This window comes from Meleagris gallopavo, chromosome 1 (genome assembly GCF_000146605.3).
Source record: "Meleagris gallopavo isolate NT-WF06-2002-E0010 breed Aviagen turkey brand Nicholas breeding stock chromosome 1, Turkey_5.1, whole genome shotgun sequence".
NCBI classification, from domain to species: domain Eukaryota; kingdom Metazoa; phylum Chordata; class Aves; order Galliformes; family Phasianidae; genus Meleagris; species Meleagris gallopavo.
Window position 1 is genome coordinate 161,575,728 of NC_015011.2, and position 15,986 is coordinate 161,591,713.

General features: G+C 37.6%; 1 long non-coding RNA gene across 8 annotated transcripts in view; it reads right to left on the minus strand.

Moving 5' to 3' along the window:
* The window catches only part of LOC104917495, a 32,628-nt gene extending 16,962 nt beyond the window's left edge, over positions 1-15,666 (minus strand). For 2 of the 8 annotated variants that reach the window (XR_002110958.1, XR_002110954.1), the window contains exons 1-4: positions 14,591-15,666; positions 3,430-3,564; positions 2,286-2,387; positions 780-903 (exon numbers count right to left, since the gene is read on the minus strand). This is a non-coding gene — a long non-coding RNA (uncharacterized LOC104917495). Of the gene's footprint in view, positions 1-779; positions 907-2,285; positions 2,388-3,429; positions 3,582-14,590 lie in introns of all 8 variants that reach the window. The other 6 variants (XR_004162597.1, XR_002110955.1, XR_002110956.1 and 3 more) reach the window with 6 other exon arrangements.
* Between the last annotated feature and the right edge of the window lie 320 nt (positions 15,667-15,986).

Below are 15,986 nucleotides of genomic sequence, written 5' to 3' on the forward strand. Positions count from 1 at the left end.
AAGACAAGTAAATTTCTCATAAGAGCAAATACTGCCTTTTACTTGTAAGTTTTACCTTAAGATATCAGAATTTAATCATTTTTAAGAAAAGACAGCTGCAACATTCAATTCCTTTGGAAGTGCATTTCTCATTTATAAATCCAGGCCAAATTCTTGATTCGTAAACTGTGTTAAACTAGATACTGTTGTTTCAGTTGCCTAATTGCCTGGTTGTTTTTAGCTTTCAAGCTTAAGAATGATTGGGCTTTTTTTTTTTTTCCCCCTTCCCAATTAATGCCCCCCCCCCCCCCCCCCTCGCATAAGTAAATCCCTCTAAAATTAAACTACACACCCCCCATGAGATGAAGACTTGGCAGAACTATGATGTTATTTTTCCCAGTGAGTACTTTAAGAGAACTGGCAGGTAATTTCCCCCCTTCCTCAAACACGAATAAAAAACTTCACATGCATTATAGGATTACTTTTTAAAAGTCTTTACTACCAAAAATTCCCACAAACAAGAAATAAAATTAAAAACAAAAAACCTTGAGTGTACATTTTCTACTTTGCTACTAAAAATACATTTTAATGATGAGAAGCAAGTTACAATAGAAGATGATATATTTGAGAGAAAGGGTTGAAAAACAGGAAAAGGATGAAAGGAGGAAGACCAAGATAAAAAGCATACAGATCATTAAGCAAGATATCTACTGATATCCAGGAGCATCTGCACAAAGCCTTGTACCTCTGTGCTTTGGTCACAAAGCTGACACAGTCATGCTAATGAGTGCTTTTCCTACCTCTATCCTTATGACTTCAGTTGTTGGGGGACAAATTACTGAGGAGGCCTCGATAAAAACAGGGGATCGTGTGTACAGATAACTCCATTAGGTCTCTCCACTAGGCCCCCTCCAAGCAAGAGCTCTGCTGAGAAAGATGGAAGAGTTCTGAAGAGCTGGAATTTAAATACCAATGAAGGAGGCTCTTTACATGTACAGAGAAGTAAGGAATAAGAAATTAGAAAATGAAATTAGAAAAGCAGAGAAACTGCTTATAAAAAACAAAAATAAAAGAAAAGGGGTGGTGGTCAGGAAGCCTTTTCTTGATTTCAGTGTTTCAGTTGATGTATCAAGGAACAGCCTAATGTAAAATACTGCCATCAGCTTTTTATTGGTGTATGCTTAAGAGTCTATGATAACACCAACTCCAATTCATTTTCTTTCTAAATCCCATGAAAAACAATCCCAAGTGAATGTGTGGCTACTATAGCTACTGAGAAGTTTAATTTAAGTTATATTGAAAGAGGTGCTACCAGCCAGCAATCTGACAGCCCGGTGATTTGGAATAAACCAAACCAACGCCTTTCTATTAAATATAGTACATCGTGTCAGATGCCCAGGAATGTGCCATAAGCTTAAACATTTACTTGGCACATTGTCCTCAGACACCAACAGCTCTCTCCTGATATTTCTTGGCCAATGCACCTTCCACGTTGATAGTCAGACACCATTCACACACAGCCATATTTCTTTGTTTGGGTTACTTGTTCATCACTGCAAAGCAACGCAGATACACTATGAAAGCACAGTTTCACTGTTCACTGTCACCCTTTCCAACCTCACTGCGGTTTAAAACTAGAGAACCAAGTGTGAAAGACTGGAAGGCTCTCAGAGTTTCAAGTCTGAAGTATGGCACCGCTTCCCACCAGTGCTATGCAGCACCCATAACACAGTCACCAGAAAGTACATCCCCACGTGCAAGCTCTCTCAGTTTAACCCCTTTAAGCTGATGTGAGACGGGGTTGTGTGCAGACAGCAGTTCTGACATCTGTCCTGTTCTGTGCATTCCAAGAAGAGCATAACTTAATCATATGACAGACATTTTGCAGTGAGAATTTTTTTTTTTTTTTAACACTGCATGTAAACTTGCAAAGCTGCCCCTTCAGACCACAAGTCAGCACCACTCAAACACTGTTCATCACATTAACACTAATGCTTGCTTTAAATACATACTTTCTATCAAATTAATCTGGGATACCAGCACTCTTACCTCTGTGAAAAAGACAGAATTGAAGAGACATTGTCACCACAGAATTAAGAAAAACAAACATTTCTATTCTTAAGCATCCACGTTTTGATATCTAAAAGTGTATGTAGCTGAGTCTTGATAATGCATTGTTTACTTTTTTCCCCCACCAGTTTAAACAATAGTAGTTTCACTTCTTGTCTTATGCTTGCTCAACGCTGTAATATTTATACTGCAAACAATAAAGGAATTTATAGCCCTTGCTCATTTTTAAAACTTACATTTTAAAATAGATGCAAGTCAAATATTCTGCCATCCCTCTCCGCTAGCTGCTTTAGTTGACATGAATATTTAGGACTAAAGGGCTTCTTCACAGTCTTTGCCTTCAGTGACATGCAGATAACAAGAAAAGGAGGAAAGATTCAATTGAAATATCAATTCTAAGCATTATTTTAAAGATATTGGTGCACTTTTGGCAATGACTGCACTGTTACTCGGTTTGGGTATAGCCTATGACATTCACTTAATGCTCTCAACTTAATTGAGACTACTGTGTGGTCCAGAGAGCAAAAAGAATGGAGAGAAATATATACCTTAATTACCTTTATCTGGAAGTAACAGTAAGACTCTGAACTCACATTTAGGACTGCAGTTCTAAAAAGCAATTTTTTTTGACCTAACAATTCTGTGGGTTTTCTTTTTAATATTATTTATTATTATTAAATGACTGTAATGCAGCAATAAATTAGCATCACTTCACCACAGAAAGGTGCAGTCATTCAGGATCAAGCTTATACACTCTCGCCATAAATCTTCCCCTATCTTCTACCAAGCAGCTGAATATTTTTAAGACTAGCATCAGTGTGCATTAAAAAGACACAGTGCTTTGGATAATTTTCTGAACACAAGGAAGATTATTCAAACAGAGATAGCTAGAACTGTTCTGCAGTTTTGGTTGTAAATTATGGGTAAGGTCAAGCACGCAAACTTTGAGGAAAAAAAGGGTATTATCTGTTCACTGTTTCACAATCGTGTCAACAATTTTTCCTGTGTAATCACAGTGAGAGACTGAGACAATGACAGAAGTCCTGTGCAATGTAAAATATTACTAATGAAATTTAAGCAGATAACTGCTGATTACAGAAATTTACTGTTGCTAAATTTGGAGAATCTATAACATGTGTCCAGCCATTCCTCCAAGGATCATAAACAAACATATTTAGACTATCTGGAGAGCTACTGCAAAAGATAAACATAAAGTAACAAAGTCAGCTAAAAAAAAAAGCCAGTAACTAAAACATTAAGAAAGTCTGCAGTTTAAAAATATATGGAAGTCTGAAAATGCAGTTATGGTCCATCAGTATTAAATTCAGCTCTAAATCCTTTTAAATTCATCTCAGTACTCCAACCACGGCTTACACTGACCTGACTTGCATGTTCTGTTGTAGGAGGTGCACCAGTCCTTCACTGCAGTCATGTCAACAAACAAAAATAAAGAGAGTCATTTGGAATGGCAATATTGAGGCTTCTGTGGAAGTGATGGACAGCAATCGAAATGCTCTGTGGAAGGAAAGAAACTAAAAGGTACTCAGATCTGAAGTGAGAAATCAAGCACAAGACTTGAAACAAATTTTTTTTCTTGTTAGAGCTAAAAAAAAAAAGCCCTAAGGGAAGCTGACAGACGGCAGACAAATATTATCAATGTATATTTCAGTTTTGACTCTAGCTTAAAAATAAAATTGAATAAGACCAACTCCTCACACCTCTTTTCCCAGCTTCTCAAAAGTGTTTTGTCAGATGTTGATGCATTAACTATATTTCTATATGAGGTATTTTAATGTGAACTCATGAAGTGTAACAAGCTTTGTGTCCCAACAGCGTTTGGAAAAGTTGTATTTCAGAATAGCTTCCCACATCCCTCTTCTTTGCACTGCTGCAGCATGCATACAACTCTTAAAAAAAAAATCTGTCTTCTCTGCACCTTTGGCATACACACAAGAAGAAAACTGTGCGAACACTTTCAATCTGTACTCTTTCTGCTTGACAGGACACATACAAAATTAGAAAAAGGAATACACTATTTTCTGTGTTCTAGGTAACTATGTTTTATATGTTACTACAGTAGTCATTAAAATGTCTCTTCCTCTCTCCCTCCCTCCCCACCCCACCAATTTTCATCACAAAAAGATCAATACTTGGTCTGTGGAATCTACCAAAAAGAAAGCCAGCATCACTTTGAAACACAACTTCAATTTCTAAATGTCTTTTTTTTTTTTTTTTAATTGAAAGTTTTTTATAACATCCTTTAAGATTAAAAAAAAAAAAATCTTTTTATTCCAATTCTCCAATAAATGTGCATTTTTAGATAATTACACTGTTACCCCCAGAAAAGATTATCCTATTTTTACAGTTTAAATTGCTGAAACCTCACATGTAGAACTTTACTGGTAAAGGAGAAAACAGAAGAATTGCCAAAATAACAAAACCCCCACATTGTACAGTGAAAAGTTATTAAGACAGAGGAACAGGTTATCCTCTTAAATATATCACATTTCTCCTAGCTTGCCCTATAAAATAATAAAGGTAAATGATAAAGATTCAGAACATTTCAGCAAACTTTTAGGTTTCTGTCCTTTCCATTCTTTTCTAGCTTTCTTAAATTAAAAAAAAGGAAGCTCCCTTTTTCCCCCACCCAGATTCTCACCAGGCTTTTTCTTTCAGCCCAAGCAGCAGACACAGGCCTGGTGTAAAACACTGTGCTCTTCTAAGCTGGCACCCACTCTTTCGTGAAAGAAAGGTGGGCAGGTACTGCTGTTTAAGTATTTCAACTCTAGCATCTACACCAAAGCTCGTCCTATCCTCTATAGAAGGATCAGTTTCCAAATTACTGCTGGGAAAGGGAAAAATAATTAGCTTTAGCCAGGCTGCCCTCCTAGTTGCCATCTTCTCTGAAATTGGTAAATCATAAGGAATCGTAGGATGGCAATAAAGCAACACGTACATAAGCGAATATATTTTTAAAAATGACCCTGCTATGCAATCCTACTTGCTCTGGATGACAGCACCCATCTTTAATTTTCAATTGCTGCCTCACTGAATCGCAAGGAACCACAATGCCTGAAGACAGAGAACCAGGCCCGTAGCTCAGAATGCAACCCCACTTGTAGAGGGCTACATTTGCTGCCCGCCCGCTTCAAAAGATTTAGGGTCAGAGTGACAACGCTGTAAAATAAGGGTCAAAGCACAGAAAGACCAAGGCCACAGAACAAAGAGCTTTTCGTGTCCTGAAAGAAGTTGTCTCTTGTGAGCCTGCCTTCTGGCCCAGACAGTAAATTTGTCTTTATCTTCTGTCTCTTGACATCATCATACGTGACTTCTACGAAATGCCAGACAATGTATGACTTAGGAAAGGTAAAACTGCTGTTAGAAGAGATTGACTCAACTGTTAATGGAATCCTCTAGTTAACATCAGGGGAACACCTACCGGCAACCGCTGTAATTCCTCCAGCCCTTAGCTCTATCTCTACAGCTTCACGATTTAAGCAGTCACTTGAGCACAAGCTTCGGGTGCCTTTAACACCTATGGGGTACAGGTTTCTGGTCACACTACCTACTTATTTTTCCTTAAGTCAACAGCAGCTGAAGAGATACGCAGGAGCAGCAGCCCCGATGGAAGGGCTGATCATTTCCCTCCCCCCCCTTATTCATACAAAAGATATCTATTTGCACACACACAAGCACACACACATGAATACTCCCATTCAAAAACATTTATGGGTTTGTTACCCACTCCCCCATCAGCGAGATCCATGACTCACAGACTGAGCTAGTGCACAGGAATACGGTGCTTTCTAAGGCTGACTGCTAAACAGTGAAGTTCATTTCTACAGCTAGAAAACAAGATGTGTTTGGGATATGCACTAAACAAGAGTTTTGATAAATGAAAGGAACTTTATCCACTTGAGAGAAAAGAAAAACAAAAGGAAAAAAAAGATGAGGATGCTGGGTACCTCCTAAGGCTTTATATTAAGCTAGATTTTCAATATTTCACTAACGAGCTTAAAGTAAAACCATACTGAATTAACCAGAAGTTAATATATTAAGAAAAATGTAAAATCCAATGCGTAAAACCACAGTAGAGTTGAGAAATTTAAGTGGTACTATCAGTCCTATCAAATGCTTAATAAATAGCCACAAAACAAAAAGATATCAATACCTTAACAGTCAGCACCCAGCTTAAAAATATATATTATTTTTGAAATAAATGGCCAGTTAGCAGTGCAGCCTTTGAGCAAACCTCAGTGTTGTGAGAACTCTCTCCCCCATATCCCAAACCTTAGTGGTAGTTCAGATTCTTTCATATAAGCTACTGCCTTGTTTTTTTTTCCCCCCTAGCAGGTCTACAGCATGACGTTGTACAAAATTAGAGCTTCCTTACTTCACATTAAATGCTTTCCCAACAAAGCAGATACCTTTAGCTCTCAAATTCACTGCATTTAATTTTTACCTCCAGTCCTACTAACTTAATTTAAGGCTGGAACTGGAGAGTGAGATATATAGGATTAGGTTAAAAACAAAGCAAAACAACTTACCTTTCAGCTATGGAGATCTACAGGGCTTTTTTGAGTTACAATTCCAGCAGAAGAAAAGCTCAGTATTTTCAAAAGAAAGCAGATTTCTCTGCTTTTACTCTGCATTAAGTTATAAGATGCATGATCCCATGCATTTCAAGCATAAAAAGCGGTATTTAAGAACATGCTTTGTTTTCTTTTCTTCCTAAATATTTAATATACTTGAAAGATATCTTGTAGGAAAAGCCCAGTGTAACATACGAAGGGCCTACTCCAATCATCCTACACTTTCTGAAGGAAATGATTACTCCTCATCTCTCAAGCAGCACTGGTGCGAATATACCAATTTTCCTTGTGGTGAAAAGCAACCCACAAGTTGAGGAACTGATGCAAACTGGCAGATTTCCCCTTCTAATTCTGAGACATATGCGTCATCTTTTTGTCAAAAGCTGGGAAGAAAAAGAATCTCTCTTCCAGCCTGCCACAAGAAACCACCTGCTTAAAGGCAGAACAGAACAATATCGCAGCACTGCTCTGCACGCTGCTGATACTCACACATTTGTTCTTGCTTTCTTCAAATAATAAAATCCTGAAGACAGCCTGAAATGTTAACAACTGAACTTCTCTAGCTGATTTAAGGCCAAAAATCAAACCAGTAAAAGAAAAAAAAAAAAGATAAAATATGCATGTGGGCAAAAATTGATAGTGTTTTACCTGCAGAGCACTAAGAATTCAATTTCTTAGCAGCTTATATGCATGCTTGGTTTAAGCACTTGAATATTCAGCTTGATTTTGTGTTAAGCATTCATGTTCTCAAGAATGAGTATAATGTGCAGTTAGGATTTCTTCTAGCTAATAACCATGGTCAGTGATAATTCCTTGCCCACTCTCCACACCCCCCCTCCCCCAGGATCCAGAGACTTTCATCACTGAAGCATTCTATTACCTTTTTTTTTTTTTTCCCCCCTCCCTTCATATTAATTTTTTCCTTTTGTCAATTTTATCCAGGTCAGGACTACACTCTGTAGGACGAAACAATCTCCCTTCCACAAATTCTGATTAACTTTGGGCACATTGTTGCCAGCAGATTACATTTTCAAACTGCACTGAAGTTGCAGACCAGACCTGCAGAGATAGGTGTAAATGTTTACTGCAACAATGCATGGCAATATTTCTATCCATATTCCTTATTAAAAAAAAAAGCTGGTAAAGAAAGAATAAATTTTAGACCTCTTAAGTACGTTGTGCAAAGAATGTGAAAGCAATACTACTTGAAAAGCTGGTACATAATGTAGGAATGACCACACCACTTGAACCTCAGATAAGCCTTTTTATATCGAAGTATATATAATAGATAATGTGCAACTCTGTAGATGGATATGAACACACATCTATAAAATACCCCGTGTTGCAATCTGTACCACGGCACTTACAAACATTTACACTGCTGGATGCAAACGTTTCGATACAATGAGAGAATTTGCATTCCTAAAATAAGAATCCTTGAGTGCATTTCAAGAACCATGACATCACCCCCTTTGCACTACAGGTTGCTGTTTACAAGTGACCAGGATGTCCAGTAGACCACAAGGAACACTGCAACCTGTGAAAACTATAGTTTATTATGTAATGCACTGTTATGTAAATTGTTTAAATCCTGCACAATACACACAGATGAGCAATCAAGTGCTGTATTTAACTGTGGGGGAGTGATCATCTCACTTCAACTCCGTTTTTACATTTCATATACTGGGTTTGGTAAAATTACAGGCATCATCTGCCCATCTGATCTCTTATAAATTTATTTCATTAAAAATTAAATATATTTTCTTGTTAATCTAGATAATTTAGCAGTATTTCCCTGGCTATTAGTATTGCTGTAAATTTGTTACAATCGTTTCCACAAAACCTGACTTCTCAGCTATCAATGCAGCAAATTCAGATTATTTTTCACTCACCATTTTATTTTCTTTGAAATAAAAGGCATTTCAGTTTCAGTACAACGTTACCTCACCTCCCCAAACTCAGCATCTTTCGCATCACTTCCAGAGGGCTCAGTGCAGCACGTTATGATCAAATTAATACCCAACAAACAAAACAAAAGAAGGCCACTGAATGCATTATGCCTTTCTGACAGCAGCAAGAGTGAAGGAAAGGAGATGGGAAGAAGGGGTTTGTTAACTGATAATGCAGCAAAACACAGGACCTGGCTTAAGTTCCTTCTTATTCAGCAGAGCACTCGAACATACCCTCAAGTTATGTACTGGATACAAAAAGAGAGTTAAATAGAAGACTGAGGAGTGTGACCACAGAGGCTGGCTGCGGCCTGGGGACACAGGGACAGCCCCCATAAGCTCCCTGTTTTTCAAGAGGGACCGTAAGAGCTCCGGGGCAGGCAGACTCTTGCTTCGAATTGCCCTCTAGTGTTAGCCTTCACAAATTCCTGCCTCAATGACAAATTCTGCTCAGGTTTTTACATAATGGAAAAGTGGGTCAACAACTTAAGTTTTATTAAGCTAAAAATAAAACTTTGAGGGAAAAAAAAACAACAACTGAGCAGCGTTTTTGAAGGATCATTTTCATGTCTGAAGACCGAGAGATTGACAAACTGAGGATTACAGACCAAAAATGCAAGAGGAAATCTGCACTTCTAAATAGGGAGATAAAAATCAAGGACAGCAAGTTTAAGAGGGAACTTAGGAACATTCTTGTATTTTTACACTTCCATCGGTTTCTTATGCAGTTTCACAAAAATATCATTTCCTGAAACAAACAGGAGGCACTGACAGCCAGATCCACTGTAATTACAGTGACAGAGCTGGAATCAAAACTTTAATGAAAACTGAGGAGCTGGTGGTGTAAAAACAGAGCCCAGCCTACGAGCACTAACACTCTAGAAGGAATTATTCTCTCCCTGCTGATCCCTGCTGATTGAGGATCTTGTAGTTGCACTCCAAACCTGGATGCAAGCAGGCACTGTGCAAACAACAGTCCTTATTTTAAACCTGCTAATTCCAGAAAGAAAAGCCCAAGCATTTTCTTCTGATCTTATTTCAAACCACGTTTTCCTCTACTCTCGAACTGATCAGAGGTAATGAATTTAGGACCTGGTAACCCTTCCATTTCAGATAAGTTACTGATAGCCACACACACACACACACACACACACACACACACACACAGAGCACTGAAAATCAACATAAGAACCATTTTTTTTTTTAAAGAATTAAACAAAGAAATGACTGTCAGACAAGCACTACAGCCCCTAAAGTAACAGCCACACCGCCTGAGAACTGAAACAGACTCAGGTTATAAAACAGATGAAGAAAAATACACATTTCCTTGCTGCTTGTGTAACTACTGTGCCTGTCGCTGACAGCATCAATCTGCCTTCTCCTGAGAGCCTGGAGAAATCTTCTGGGGAGCATCAGGAGGAGTACGTTAGCAGAAGACCACTCCTTTTGCTGAGGGGTTTGTCTGCCTGTGCAAGGTACTGCTGCTACTGTCAGACTTGTGTCAGAGAACTCTGCTCTGCAATAGACTTTTGCATATATTTATAGTCAGGCTTTCTCATAAGAGCTGTTACAACGTTTCACAACAGATGGAGCATCTTCCTTTTCTAATTCCTGAGCTGTAGTAAGACGTCTAATAGTTTGTAACAGGGGGAAGCAAAGTGTTTGCAGGATAACTTGAGTGTTAACTCCCTTCAGACCACAGTATCTGCCTGTTCAACCAGAGAAAACATTGCTCTGACAATACAGAAATTGTAAATCAAATGTTTTTTGTTTCTCAGATGCACTGGAATTCCTGGCTTCCCCAGAATCCTCAATAAGTCCAAGTGAATTATAATATACTACAACTATTTTGATGTAGAAAATTACCATTTCAAGTTGGGAAGACTCTAATCATGTTGAAAATTACAATATTACCTAAATATTTATGTTAACTTTCATATTAGTGCTTAAACCCATATTCTTCTAGGGAAAAAAAAAATAAAAAATAATAAAAAATTCCTCTTCATAACAACTAAGAAATGGATAGATAAAATCATGAAAATTTTTTGTTTGAAGTCATAAAAAAAATCCAGAAAAAAAAACAACAGAGTACACTCACAAGAAATAAGAAGCAAGCTCTTCACATTGACTTGAATAAGGGAAAGGTGTAATTACTTTGGAGGTATTTGCACACTGCTAGGATTTTTAAGCAATGTACAAATTAAAAATACAGATACCACCGATCCTTTGCTTTAAATTAATTATCTTAGTTAATTGAATTAAATTGATGATCATATTTTACTGAAAAGCAGTAATTTTCCTCAAAATACTGCTGTAAAAATTTTGAATGCAACAGAATATAACATGTTCTAAAAAAAAAAAAAATTAATAAAAAAACAAAGAAAAAACCCCCAAATCTAAAACCCCTCCAACAGACTCAGAACTAAAAAGATACTGTGGATATCCAGGTATTTAAAATAAATTCAAACTTGACAAAGCCAGAAACAGGGCCTTATTCAAGAGCACTACTGAATTAGCACTCACATCTTCATACAGGCTCTTTTTCCTGCTGGTGTGTGAGCAGCAGTCCCAGACGAGGTAGGTTAACAAGCCATCAATACAGTAGCTGAACATTTAAGATAACTCAAATTATATTTTTCTCTTCCCTTACCCACAGCTTAAAGGTCTGGGTTTGCAGACATTTCTGCACTGCTTTTTGGTGGTTGTTGTTGTTGTTGTTGAAATAAATAAATAAATAAATGCAAGAGCCTATTTTCATGCATTTGGATTTGAGGGGGAAGCATAAACATTTAAATATGGCAATTAGCATTTTTTAACTATTTTTCCCAAAGACTATGTGGGTAGTTTGTTCTTTTTTTGCAAGTGTTTTGCAGGATCACTTCATCAACAGAGAATAAAAAATTGAAGTGTAAGTACACCAGCCTCAAATCCTTGCCATAGAGATGTTTCACTAGATCTCTAGCCTAATAACAAAAGTTAAGGTTTACTTAAATTTAACAGTACACAAAACTCCATTTTAAAATAATATTAGGGCTGGATCTAGTTAAAATGAACAAAATCCAGAAAATTCACTTCTTTCAGATTTCTAAATTTAAATCAGCCACGTCTGAGCTACCAGAGGGGTTTCAAAGGAGGGCTGATCTTACATGTGCTGTAATAACCAGGCACGGGGTGCCTTTATAGCCACATCTCCCTTTCAGGAAAATTATTTAAGTTGCTTTTGAAAAAAAGCAGCAGAAGTCCTTAAAGAAAGCACTGATGAGCTGACAAAGATGTCTGCAGCAGCTCCTTCAGACGAGCAGAGCAGCAAGCCTGCAATGTCAGCTATCAGATTGTGATTTAGGCAACAAGGTCTGTAGAGGCTCAAGCATGTACCTATTCTGCGAGTGGTAAAAGTGCCCATGGAAAGTTGCACACGGGAAGCACTTCAGCAAAGAAGCCTGCACATTTTTATCTCTTCAGCTCATTACAACTAGATATTGCAAAACAGCCCACGAAGTCGAGCACACTATTTGCAATAGCCACACCAACAGTTTTTAAGGGGCCAGCACCACAGCCCTTATTGCAGGGTTAATTTCCAACAAAATCAGTGGTAGTTTGTCTAAATAAGAACTGCAACAGCAGAAACAGGGAGTTAGAAACTAAAACACACCCCAGAGCTCTCTGCAAAGCTTCACTGCTCTTTGGGGCACAAAACAGCCACGCTGAGCACTTCTGCAACAAACATGCTGACCAGCTCTACAACAAAATTAATGTAGGCCAAATTTCAGCAAAAAAACTGTTCTAGAGCCAATCAACACTTGAAAAGTGGATTCTAATGGTAACTGACAACTACAGCACTCCTGAGAGACAGCTCAGCTTGTACACGAGTCACACTCTGTAACTGCACTATTGCAAAACTCTCCTCCTTGGGCTCCTGAAAAAAATTATTTCACTTGTCCCAAAGTTCAAATTACTTTGATAGCTTTTATTCATTAAAAAAAATAAAAGTTTGGATCTACTGACATGATTCTGCAAATCCTTATTTGTGAAAGTGAGCTATTAGGACTACTTGTGTATTTAGAACTCTGCAGGCTCAGGCCCTAAACTTAAAAATCCTTTGATTTACAGCCGAGAACCAGATATTATGTCTTTTTTTTGCTAAATAAGAATCTATAAGAAATACTCTGAACTTGTGTCAGCCCAAGGAACACTCCATCAAACTTTCACCTTTTAAATATGTCACAAGGGAGCCTTAGATACTTTTGCCTTGCAATATAATCCTGATTTTCATTAACAAGAATGTAATTGCTTTTGTACAGGGACACAAAAAAAAAAAGAGTAAAAAATATAGAAAAAAAGAAGAAAGAAAGAACAAATTCAAAGAGGTGTTCTGTGAAATCTTTATGTTCTTAAGAGAAGCAGGATTAAAAGAAAAAAAAGAAACCACCACCCAAACCCATATGCATTACACTCAGTGCAGAGCTTCTGGACAGACTGCAAAAATATTTCTTTGGGATCATATTAGACATGTCACCCAAACACTAACTGCATTAATAAAAAAAGTTTTTACTATAACTGTTAATCACAAAGAGGAAAAAAAAAAGAAAAATCACCAATTCACTAATCACAAATTGCTAAGTTCATAGAAACTACTGTTTCCCTCCTTTTCCTCTGGATCCCTGCACTTTCTGTATTCAGGATTTTCTTTCTCAACTGATAACTGCCTGTAGGTGGTCTTCGCAACCCCTAAAAATCACAGTACAGTTTTCATTATATGAAAAACACCTTCAGAATGTGTCTGCCTCAAACAGGTCTGTGCCAGAAGGTGTTCTAGTGGCAAAAGCAGCTGCTCCTCGGGTGTAGTGGACATTAGTTACAACACTGAGGAAAGCTGCAATTTACACTTCGCTGGATTTGGTTAGTACAAATTAGCAGTTACCAGAATCATCTACAATTTTTTTTCCCAAATTTCTCTTATTTTATGATACAATTACTTCCTGCAAAATAAAAAAAAATGCCTTCTTGAAGACAGACAGATTTGATTAAGGATAAAAAGTGGATTCCAGCTGAAAGCTGGAATTGCTAAAGTCACGACATGTTCATAAAATTTGTTGCACTGTAATATATTTCGCTCAAGATAAAGTTTTACAGTTTTTACTGCTCCATTTAGTATTTAAACAAATTTACTCAATCCAAGAACAGTTACTATTTTAATTTCAATTGTTTTTAGAAATGGTTAGTTAAGATTATTCACATGCAAGTAGGTAGGTTATGATTACTCTGAATGGATTTCTCAGTTTCAGCCAAATTAGTACTTCTGTTGCAAAGCAGGACTTGCAGTATGAGTGTAGCCAGTCCCTATTTATTATTTTTTAAATATTCGCTGTTTTGCTATAGAAAAATCTATTTACTGACAAATATAGAAATTAAATTAAATTTCTGCCTGTTTTGCTACAGGTAGAGACCTCTGAAGCCCATTTTGTCTCGTTTCCTGCTTCTTAGCTCGTCAAGCAGCAAGTTTGTTAACACATTTAAAAATAAGTTTTGCACACTACATTGAAGTGCACTCAGCTCTCTGTTCGTTTCTTTAACGAACCCTCCCAACAACAACAACAAAATAATGTTACTTAAAAATTAACACTACCTCCTCTATACCTTGTTTTTGGATTAGCAACATTTCACTTGGACTAATTCCCAATACAAGAATACGAGAACAATGCTATATAGAGAATTTATATAACTTCTATGACCAAGGCTGCTGCAAACTCAGCTTTTTGTACGAATTTTGGCCACTTCATTTCCTTCTGAAGACAGCTCGTGTGAATGCTTCACTTTTACTCAGCCTCTCAGAATTTTACAGAGAGAGTGTAAAGAAGAATTATTTTACCAAACAGAAAAAACTCAGGCAAACCCAGCACAACTTGCCTATTTTGAATAATCCAAAGAAGTTACACCATATACATTTTTTTTTTTATATTAAGAACACGTGTAATAGAGAAATGTTAATATAATATATACCATGCTCCTGCTCCATCAACCTTCCAGAAAGAGTTTTTCACTCACAGGACTAAGCCGTCCTCCAAAATCAGCTCTCTATTGAAAGGTCGAAACCTGCAATAAAAACGTCATGTATTATAACATATTTCCAACACCCACAGTTTCATGGTTGATCCCCAAACATAGACAGAGGTCATCGGGCTGACCCTCGCATTGTCTATGTTACAGGAAATCCTAATTTTAAAGAGGGAGAGAGATATATTTTAAACCAAACCGGGTTGATTGGGAACACCTGTGATATGCCTCTTTATTATCAGAAGCCTCTCGAAACAAATCAGATTAGCATGCCCCGCTTTCATTCTTTCTGCAGCATTTTAACATGAAAGCAAGAGGAAGAAAAAAAAGGGGGGGAAGGAGGGAGGAGGTGGGGGGGGGAGAACCTCTCCCAGTCTCTCCCTCCACCCTGAAAGCAGCAAACAGGTTGAGTACAAACTGCTTAATGGGTGTGTGATGACTGCTGCCACACTCCCCAGACTGTGCTGCTGACTGAGCAGGGTTGAACTTCGCACGTTTTTCCTGAAGGAGCTTCAGCTGCTCCTCTTCAAGGGCAGTTACCACTGCTACGTTTGTTAAAATGTAGCTGCACAAATATTAGCCGCTTTAGAAGGTATAAGAGAAACTGTAGAGTCACCTAATGCTCTCTGAGCAAAAATTTAAAAGCTTACTGGGAAGAGGAAAAACTAAAACTAAAAAAAAAGAAAAAAAAAAAAGAAAGGAATTGGCCATGACAATATTCAGGTAAGAACAAAGCATAACCTGATAGAGGCAATAACTGTATCAAATATCTACTGCAGGAAGCAGTGCATCCACACAGCCACATCCTTCCATTTATTGGAGCTTTTCTCACTGCAGATAGCAGGACATGACACATGCAGTGCCTCACAAACGTGGCAGCAGCTGCCTCGCTCAGCTCACCTGCTGACAAACGTGCCCATCATTTTGCCCTTTATTCCTTCATCGTAGTCCAGAAAAATCCCAAAAAAAATCCCCATAGTTCTAGAGCTCTGATAAGCACTCTGCCTTAATCAGAACAGAAAATTTGCCTTATTTAAAAAAAAAAAAAGATTATGGGAAGGATCCGTGAAAATAAAAGTTTCTGCTCTTCAACCACAAAGACAAAAATGCTTCTCAAAATTGCCCCCCACGCTTATATTAAGATTTAATATCCTTCAAGCTAATACTGAAAGCAAACTCACAGAAAAACACCTTCTACGAAAACAGAGGCTGGAGCCCTCAGCCGAGTGTAATTATATCCTTCTCAGCTGAGACCTTCCTGCAAATTTCAGCTCTCGCTAAATAAAATAATTAGTTGCAGCTAGATCAGACGTTGAAAAGTTTATTAATAATCCATTTACTG